At 45.7% G+C, this 10,669-nt stretch overlaps 1 protein-coding gene across 1 annotated transcript in view; it reads left to right on the top strand.

Moving 5' to 3' along the window:
- LOC134506888 (pre-mRNA-processing factor 39-like) overlaps window positions 1–10,669 on the top strand; it is a 214,360-nt gene that overhangs the window by 190,949 nt on the left and 12,742 nt on the right. The gene's annotated exons all lie outside the window — the stretch shown is intronic.

The following is a 10,669-nucleotide window of genomic DNA, read 5'->3' as shown; positions in this document are numbered from 1 at the left end:
ATAATGTTTTCAGCTTGCAGAATAACTTTATGGAGAGGTTCATTTTCCCATCCTATGGTCCTTGATTTTTAAGCCTTCATCCAATATATATGGGCCAGTCCCTCTCTCTCAGCCCAACTCACAAGAGCCAGTTTGATCTAGTGGTTAAGGTGCTGGGCTAGAGACCAGGTGACTGAGAGTTCTAGTCCTGCCTTAGGCATGAAAGCTGGCTGGGTGACCTTGGGCCGGTCCCTCTCTCTCAGCCCAACTCACAGGGTTGCTGTTTTGCAGTATCTAAATCTGTCGATTTTTGTTGTAGCAACTCAAAACCTTTTGGCATGAGAGCCAGTTTGGTCTAGCGGTTAAGGTTCTGGGCTAGAAACCAGGAGTCCGTGAGTTCTAGTCCCGCCTTAGGCACGAAGGCTGTCTGGGTGACCTTGGGCCAGTCCCTCTCTCTCAGCCCAACTCGATGCAATGTGGACTAGCCTCCTCGTGGTGCAACTTCACAGCTGAATAGTCGACACATCTGGCTGCTGGATCTCACAAGGATTTCCCAGCAAGAAAAAAAAGCAGCATGAACACCAAACTGCTATGCCATACGGTTAAAAAAAAAAAGCCCAACTCACCTCACAGGGTTGTTGTGTGGGGAAAATGGGAGGAGGAAGGAGTAATAGGGATGTTCCCCACATTGTTATTTATAAAAATAATAAAGGCAGGATAGAAAATAAATAAATAAATCACATATACACTTGCCCACAATATATTTCTCTTTAAGGTGGTGTTCAGCTACAGGTAATGAAAGAAGGGGGGGGGAATCAATCAGCAAATTCAAGGTTTATTTATTTATTTTTTTAAATCTGCCACAACAGATAGCAGAGATCCCTCAAGGAGATCCTGAACAATTCCAGGCTTCAACATCTGTACTGCTCTAATGTTTTCTCTAACAGGGATGTGAACCTCTTTTGAGTGAAACGGGCAGTGATGACATTCAAAATATATATATACAAAAACCTCTTCCTTGAAGAATCCTTTTTGAATGAGAAAAGGGGGGCTCATATGGAGAAGAAATGGGGGGCTGGTACCAAATGGAAGAACAATCTTTTCTGCCTTTCAAACTGCAGCAGCAAAAATCTCAGTTGGTAGAGAACGACCAGGCTTTTAAAATGATATTTTATATCCGTATAAAATATCATTTAAGAAGATTAAAAGGTTCCCTTTCTCTGTCTTCTCCATTCACTTCCCATTCCTTCAAAACACAAGCTAGGATAGACTGTTCCTGGCATGGGAGGCTTACTTGGGAGATTCCCTGGCTTGAACTCAGCAAATCTTGGATATCAATTTCAAACCCTTTCGGGAACATTTCACTTTCATGGGAAAGGCAAACCTGCCTCAGGTTCCCGGCTTTTCACTCTTCCAGCCAGGGAAAAACTCTTGAGGCAACTGAGGGGGCCTTGGCTTTCCTCCTGGTGGGCTGGTGCTCCCGTTGGCCCTGAGCTTTCTGTGTTCCCGCTCCGGGACCCGCAGCCCTTTGTCCACCGAGGCATCCGTGCTCCTGCCAGCAGGAAGCCCTGGGCAGATCCAGCCACCGAACTCTACAACTGCCCTCCTCAGGGATGGGCCCCTCGCGCAGAATCCGGGGAACGTGGCCCTGAAGTCCTTTCTCGTCCTCCCCTTGTGGCAAAATCCACCTAAAGTAGAAGAATTAGGAACTGAGGCGGTGTGAGAAGCTGATCACCCGAATCGAGTGACCGATCGATCATACTTTAACCCCTCTGGAAAGAGTTCTCGATCCTTTTCTCTGGAGGACACTCGGTGGCTGCCTCTTGACTTTATTATTCCCACGGCCACTGGGGTAATATTGGCCACATAAGTAATTAAAAGAGGAGGTGGTGTGGTTATGACCTGCAGGATGATGGGCATAACAGGACTATCAAACCCCCTGTAGATATTATTGTGTGATGTCCCCATCTCCAAAATTATGTGTTTAACAGTTAGCCTGTCAGCCCCGCAGTCACAGCCTGGAGATGGTATCTTACCCCATTTATATAGGGAATCTGCACACCTGCCATGATAAGTGCGCACTCTGTTGATAGATGACCATATTCTGCATGGCTGATCAAAAGCTTCGTTGTAATAGAGGGTAGGCTTTGAGAGTGCTGGGGGCAGGCTTTTTGCCAAGATTGCCTCCAGGAATCAAGGAGATGAAACATTTTTATAGCCCATTCCCTGGCAGTAGCCATCGGTGGATGCCTAGATTGCAATCTGTTTGTTCCTAATTCCGTTATATGGGCATGTATAGGGAGCTCGGAGTTATCATCTATCCTTCTCTATTCTCAGAGTAGAGCATTCTTCCGCCGAAGGTCTGGAGGAGGGATATGGCTCAAGATGGGCAGCTATTGGGTAGGAGTGGAGCTGATGCTTCCACTAATAATCTGCATCGTACTGTTGAGCTGCATGTCCACCTTCTTTGCGTGCGCACTATTGAGCCACACCGGAGCGCAATACTCCGCAGTTGAATAGACCAGCGCTAGAGCTGAAGTGCTCAGCACGTCAGCGGAAGAACCCCATGTAGTACCCCATAGCTTATGAAGAATGTTAATTCTACTTCTCAGTTTCGCTGCAGTATTTTCTAAGGGTTTCTTATAACTGTGAGAGAAGCCCCTCGCTGAATAAATTTGACAAAGTCTTGAGAAGCAGCAGAAGCAAACTTTATTAATACGTTCTTGCAAGGATGGGTGGCTAGCAAAGTAGGCACACCCCATTAACACAAAGCACACAGTTTTATTCCCTATCCCGGCCAGTAGAGCCCTCCTCCTGTTCCCCATTGGATAGGTACTGAGGAGTGTACAGCCTATCAGAAAAGCCTAAAAATATCACGTGAAGTCCCACCTGTGTTTATATCTCCCATTCCCCACTTCTTATCTCCCCCAGTCCCTTATTTACCTCTTCCCTTATAAGGCAGCCAGCTTCCTTGGAGCAAGTAGGTCGGGGTCATTTTTGTAAGGTATAGAAAAATACAATTTGTAAAAAAGGAAGATCTATATATATATCCATATAAAGCAATATCATATAGATCTTGGTTGGGGGAGATTTTTAGGTGCAAATACTAATACTAGTTAATAGCAAGGGGGGGAAGCAATATATGTAAAAAGTTTAAACTAGTGAGCAACACAATGTTACACATTTAAACTAACAACAAGTCAGGAAGAGATAGTGGGAAACTCATCAAATGATAATAGCTAACCCAATTAAAACTTTCAATGTGTGAAGGCCTTGGAATGTCCGGGATGTCTCAAGATAAGAATGTCTATTAACACATGTAAAATAAGGGTGAGGGTCCAGGGGATGAGGCGGTCGGAAGATTGTGCGTCTGAGACCCCCAATCAATGGGAGATCAGGCTAGGGAAAAGGTGACGGGCAAAGGAATGACCTATAGATTGTGAACCCACCTATCTTGGGGCAGGAAAGAGCAACCAAAGAATGTATATAAGGGTCCAAACAAAGGAAAAGGGTGTGGCATCTCTCCTTTCAATCAGACTCTGCGTAGCCTGGTTGAGGTGCCCACCGCGCTTTGCAAACCGCTCAATAAAGTAAGTTCCTTTTCAGAACTCTCTGGTCCAGTTTTCGTGATTTTCATATCCAACATTTTTGACCACAAAGCTTGCTAGAACTGGCTCTGAGCATATTTTCAGCATTGGTTAAGCATCTTATTTCCTTTACACATGTCAAGGTAGGGAAACAGTCTCCTGTTCACCCAACCACATCCCACATCCTCTGCACTACATGTCTTAGTTTTACAAAGCTATTTACTGAAAAAGCAAGCTTAGTTTTACGATTTACTGGGAAAGCAAGCTTTCTTCCATTGCAAAAACAACATTCCATCATTCCTCACATAAGTAAGCGTCCTGTGTAGGGTTACCCCAAGATATTTTGGGTGTGTATTATGTTGGAATCTAGTGCCTTGAAACGGAACATTAAGTTGTCTATTCGCCAACCTGTTACATCGGTGAAAGCACACCATTTCTGTCTTTGCAGGGTTTGGTTGCAATCTCCATTTGAGAAGTACATTCCCAGGGCAGCTAAGTCGGATGTTAGGATGGCTTCCATTGTCTCAAAGGTTTGATGTCTTATGCCTATAGCCAAGTCATCTGCATATCCAGACTTTCTGGAGATGGTATCAGGCACATCAGAAGTATACAGATTAAATAAAAGAGGGGCTAAAACAGAGCCTTGTGTCATTAAGGACTTTTTGAGTGCTCACACTGTGTCCACTCGTCACCTGGAAGGTCCTGCTTGCAATCATATTATTAATAAGTCGGGTAGTTTTCTTACCCATCGTAACTTGTACAAGTTTGTAGAGTAGTCCGTGTCTCCAAACAGGCAAACTGTTAAAACACATAATACAAGAACATAAGACTAGAGCCTATGACGGGAACTTTGCTGATTTCCTGATGGCAGCAGATGCTACAAAAGACTACATTTATAATCTTAATGTTTGTTTTTAGTTATAATTGCCCTATGACCTATGTATATTTTCTATATATCCTTTTTTGTTCCCAATTTTTAATATAATATATTCGTAATATGTATGATGTGCTGCCATATGATAAATAGATAAATAAATAAATCTCCAAAATTTGGGGGGGGGTGGTATCATGAAGCTTCCATACGTGAAACACAGCCTGTGGTGGAAGGAAGCGGACATGAGCTTCAGCAAGCATCCCTGGTGAATTCTGTGAATGCTGCCACTCCTCAGTTAACACTTGTAAAATTTAGGCATGTCCTGACATAAATCTAATATTAGTCTAATCTGCTGGTCTGAAAAGTCAGTAAAACCAACTCAATGTTCCCCATATTGTGGATTTAGTATTAGGTTTTAGTCAGGGAAATAGGAATCATGGCATCTCTTTCTCCGTGGAGGAAAAAGAGTTCTTCCTTCATAAAGAAAAGAGCCATCTTGTGCTTCCTGTTATGTTTTTGCAGAAAATGGCGGCACTAAGAGCCAGAATGAGCTTCCTACAGCCTTGTGGACCAAGACACGGCATACGTACAATCCTTTCCAAGTTCCATGCGCAAATGACAGGATTAGGAAAGAAAAGGCCATCGGCAACTTCAAATATTGCGTTATCAAAATATTTTAATGTCAAATATTGCCCAAATGACAAATATTGGACTGATAAATATTGCCTAAGAAGTACCTAACTTAATAAGTGCACACCTGCGGACTGTTGTCTCAGGCCAAAGCACCTGTGGTTTACCACCACCTGCACCAGGTATGTGACCGTGGCTGATGTGAAATTGAAGGAGCCATACAATCGTTTCCAAGTTCCATGCACACATTACAGGATTAGGAAAGAAAAGGTCATCGGCAACTTCAAATATTACGTTATCAAAATATTTTAATGCCAAATAATGCCGGAATGACAAATATTGGATTGATAAATATTGCCTAAGAAGTACCTAACTTAATAAGTGCACACCTGCGGACTGTTGTCTCAGGCCAAAGCACCTGTGGTTTACCACCACCTGCACCAGGTATGTGACCGTGGCTGATGTGAAACTGAAGGAGCCATCCTTCAGCAGCCTGAGGACCACGGTGTGGGACACATGGCTGGTCCTGAGCAGCCCAAACCTAAGGTCACACAGTGAGAGAGCAGTCAGGAAATGGCGCTTTTGGTTATCACTGCTCTGTGGAAAGCTTCAAATTTGGTTCACCCCTTTGGAGTGAGGTTCTGAAATTCACCTCATACATAGTTGATCTCCTTTAGAGGAAACCGATTTCCATTCCCATCATCCCCAACCCATGCAAGCAGTGGCCATGCTGATGGGGGATGATGGGAACTGTAACCCAGCACCTCTGATTGAATTAGTGGCAATCTCTCCCCAAAAGGGTTGCAATAACAAGTCTTCAAGGAAAATTTAAGTTGCCACTCAGTGTGTGTACCTGAATACATCAGGCTCCCTTGATCTCAGATTTGCAGGTGAATAACTGAACGGGATGCACTAGAACCCACCCTCCTCAAGTTTCTCTTCTTGCTCTCCTATAGGCATGATTATCTGTATATTAATTTGGAATCCAGCAGGATAGAAGAACAAACTATGTGATTTACCTGAATTTCTGTCCAATTCTGGTCTGGTTGCAGTACAAGAGACCTGGTTAACAGCTGGAGATGAACAGCGTTCGATGCCTGGCTTTAAGTCCTGGGTCACCCCAGCATGGAAAGTGAAAGAGAAGGGCTGGGCAACAGGGGTTTGGCCATATTGGTCAAGGGTGGAAGGGCACAGAGCTGATCATAGGTACCTCTACACCTTTTTGCTTAACTGTTAAATGCCAATACAAGGCCTCTATGATTGTGATGGTAAATGTTTATATATTCCCGCCGACGTCTACATACTATTCCCCTGACTTATGGGTGAATTTAGGGCAAACCTTGATAGAGTTAGTCTCAAAAATTCCTAAAAGTGTTGTAATTGTTTTGGGAGATTTGAGTGTGAGACTGGGGCCTTCTGTACAACATCGTATGAGTGACTAGACCACCCGCGGCCCGTCGGGTCATCGTTTCAGAGTATTTCCTTACCGGATTCCTCAGTGCCTTCCACAATGGCAGAGCTCCTAATGGACTGGAAGAGTTCTTAAGAACTCTGGGAGATCCTGAACGCTAAAGAATTCCACTCCCTATCACCTTTATGGTCTTTCAGGGACTAGAAAAGAAACGCAGCTGGTATAAAGCTGTTAAACCTGGTATGCAAGCGTAACCTGTGACTTCCAGGGGGCAAGGCCCAAAGTCTTTTGTAACCCCTTTACATACCATCGAGAGAAATCAAGCAGCCCTTTAGATTAGGTATGCATCTTAAATAGTAATGTGTCCCTTTTCTCAGATAGCCAGTTTTATGTAAGAAAGGATAGTGCCACCAACCAGTTGCTGTAAATTTCTATGGGTATTCAGACCTCAGACCCCATACTGCAAATGACAGATGGGTTTCACTTCATCTAGAGGTCCACCAGGACAGAAGGATAAAATGAGCCAGAGTGGACTTACAGTAGTTTTTACAGAAACAGATTCCTGGCTCCCACATTTTAAGAGGAACTCTTTCAGGACTACAGCCTGTGCCAACACCATAAGGCAGCTCACCAGCCACAGCTCTCCAGGTTCTCTAATTCCAATCGTGAAGGTATATAACAGCAAAATTGTCCCAATGATTACATATGGCACAGTACTGTGGGGATATATAAATGCCCCCTTCTTGGAACAGCTACAGTCCACTTTCTTGAAACGCATCTCAGGGGTGGACAAGTCTCCACCAACTCCAGCAGAAAGGGCAGAGTTGGGTATATCCCCTATACAAAGCCATCCAGTAATTAAAGTATCCAACGAGTGGCTGAAGACCTGATCGATAGGCCCGGATGGATCGCCCAAGCTCTGTTCTGAAGAGCAGCTGCGTCACAGGCCTCCTTGCGCTGGGGCTGCCCAACCTTCCAATGCCACCCCCCGTACGGATTCTCCATCCAATTCCCAGTCCAGTCAGATCTGAGGGCAAGGAAAGTTTGAAACGAGCAGCCGTGGAGGTGCCTGCCCAAGGTGATCTTGCCTCCCTTAAAGAAGTCAGGACCTTGAAGTGGCTGGCTCAACACCAGTCAGCCTCCCAGTTAGAAAACCAGTTAACGACTGACGTGCCTCAACACCTTAGAAGAGCTTTTTCTAGATTCCATGGTAAGATGCGGGAGGTTTCATGGAGTTCCCTTTGAAGGAAGCCTGTGAATCTGTGGCGTGCCAGCTGCTGAAAGATTGCACGGATTATCTCTGATTGCAAACGATATTCTGCAGAAAGGACTGTTTGGTTCAGTCAGTCCCTCACTCCCCCCTTGGAGACTCAGTGAGCTCTTTTAAGCGAATCAAATGCCTCACTCTTATGACCAGAGTCTTTTACAGGCTGTAAAGTGAAGCTCTTAAACCAGCATCCTGAAAGCAATTTCATCAGATTAGGAATCCATGGAATACAGCATAAACGCGTTAATAATACCAGTCCGAAACCAAGTCTTAATCCAGCCAAACGCAGGCAACAGAGACCAAAGGCAGAGGGTGTGCTTGCCAGCATCCGTAGGAACTATACTCACTGCTCAATATCTGGAGTGAAGCCAATCTAGTGGCCTGCTAGAACCACTGAAATGGAGCAGAGCTTATCACACAGCTGAGAAGCTGGCACAGAAAAAAGCAATTATTTTAGATAGCTTCAGGTGAGCATGCCAGAGAAACACAGGTTCTGGATCTTACACACTCAGCCCTCCCAAGCCTAAAGAATCACACGCCTAGACATATGAGGTTAAAATAAGTAAAAGAATTCTTACTGACTTTATTCTTTGTTTCTGTAACATCCGTCTTGGTGGGAAAAGATGAGGTTCCTTTGTTCTTCTTTCCTTTCTAACTGCTTGGTTTTGCCCTGAACTCTCAGCCCTTCAGCTGCCAAGAGCTGTGGGGCAGAAAGGGGAGTTCCAGGCCCACCACGTGGTGCCCAGAATGGAGGAGAGCAGCACACATCCCTCTGCTTGCTCCTGGGGGAGAAGAAGGAAGAGGCGAGGGGAAGTGGGAGCGGCAACAAACGGCTTCCTCGGAGTTGCCTTGTGGGGCAACTCAATTTACATGCCAATTCACATGCAAATGGGGCATGCTGGATCTGCCAGGACTTCCAACACAGAGGGGTATCAGTAACAAAAGCACAGCACTCTTGACCAATTAGGCACAAGCCCCGCCCTGAGCTGCCCAGATGGAATCGAGGGCCAATCGGCTGCAGAGAGCCAACTGCCTCCGAGTTTCAACTTCAGTGGAAAGCTCAACTAAAGCTGCAGCGCTCTCCTTAGTTACAATGTCAAGGAGGCCATGAAGGCGAACCATCGCCTCTCCAAGTCGCCACCCCACCCCTTGCACAGGCTACGCAAGCCTCACAGCCACCCGAGTGGGGATTTAGAGCTCTCCACGTCACGGGACGCCTCTGACTGTCCCCAATGGCATCCCTTTTAGACAGTAAAGCCTACTTTAGTTATACAGCCTACTTTAGCTGGTAAATAGTAGTAGGGGAACAAGCCGGGCTAAACAGCACGTTCCACCCCATCCAGCAGGCAGTTCCTGATAAGCCTTGGTGCCACAACCCAGTAAGGACCAAAGGGGCTTCATTACCTTTGCCACAACCCTCCTCCCGGGACAGTCAACATGAGTTGGTCACCATAAGGACTGAGTTCTGCCCGTACTTTACAACAATGGCAACGCTTAGGGTCCTTCTCTCAGCAAGTCAGTTAAGACGACAAGACGCAGCCTGAAGGTTCAGGGCCTGGACCGTCCTTGGCCGCGCACTGTCTGGTTGTTCTGTTGCCCTCATTTTTGGATGGCTTGAGGCTCCCTACAGAATTGGGATACAGCTGCCTCTCGCTGCAGCACCCGTGGGGCACATCCTACGGTGGAGCGGTCAGCCAGCGGCACAGGGAAGTGGGGCAGCGCGGGTGGCCTCATCTCTGCTCTCTCGCCTCCCATTGGCTCTGCTGAAGGTTGAGGGCCCTGACACGCGCCGTGTCCCGTTGCCCGGCTTCCCTCCTTTTTGTGCACAGATGCACGCGTGAACACCCACAGACCAGCCCCGTGGCTTCAGCAACAAGGCTTCCTGGAAAGCTGCCGCCCTCCTCCCAGTTCCGTGGTGGCAGATTTGGGGTGAACTAAGCAGCCTTCCTCATCGGTCGGTCGGTCGGTCGAGCGGCAGGAGGGATTTATCTGCTGGGGGAGCACCCAACCAGAGAGACCAGCATTCTTTCACAGCTCTCTCAGGATTTTGGTCACCTTTAGTTCAAAAACTCTTTTTATTTAATTAGGGAATTCTGTGGGTTCCATTAGGTCCCATGACTCCTGGGAAATTGAAATTTGGCAAATCTAATTCAACATTTGATGACATAAAAATTATCATAAAACATTTTGTGACCTAATATGACTGTCACAAATCATCTCCTGTGGTCAGCTCCTGATGTCTCACTGGGCTTACAGTTCAACACTGGCTACTTTCAGGGCAGATACGTCTCTTGAGTATCTTCCTGAATTTTGTTGAAGGCATTGACGAATCGGGTGAGGAAATCTCTGAAACGACGACCCAACGGATCACGGGTTACCTAGTTTAACATTAATATGCATTATGAAATCGGCATGTTAATGAAGAACATGATGAACATTTTAATAATGATTATTATTATTACAATTAAAAATGACTGAAAGATCATAAGGTTTTAAAATGAGGGGCAAATTGAATGAAATAAAACCTTTCTTTTTAAAAAAAAAAAAGCCAGTGAGCACCATCTAGTGGTGCTGTGATGCAGAATCCTGTTTTGTGAAGAAAAAGGATTGTGTTCTACCAAGTGATTTAAACCTAGAGAAGTTCTAGATTTCAGCAAGGTTCCCGAAGTAGAGCTGATTCTCAAGGCTGCTTTGGAACCGTCCCCTGTTCAAGTACCGGATACCCTTGATGGCATGTGTCATGCTTAGCTGCAGGGCAGGGAGGGGTTTAACTCCCCCAAATGACCTGGATGGGGACACTTGAAGGACAGCTGATGAGTTGACAGGCTGCGAAACCTGGATTATTTGTAAGCAATTGTTCTGTATTTGAGTCCTGGATCAGCTGACTTCAGAGTCCTTGCTTAGCAGGAGAGAGAAAAAGA

The sequence above is a fragment of the Candoia aspera genome, chromosome 17 (genome assembly GCF_035149785.1).
Source record: "Candoia aspera isolate rCanAsp1 chromosome 17, rCanAsp1.hap2, whole genome shotgun sequence".
Taxonomy (NCBI): domain Eukaryota; kingdom Metazoa; phylum Chordata; class Lepidosauria; order Squamata; family Boidae; genus Candoia; species Candoia aspera.
The sequence above is the reverse complement of the archived record's forward strand: the minus strand, read 5'-3'. Positions and strand labels throughout refer to the sequence as shown.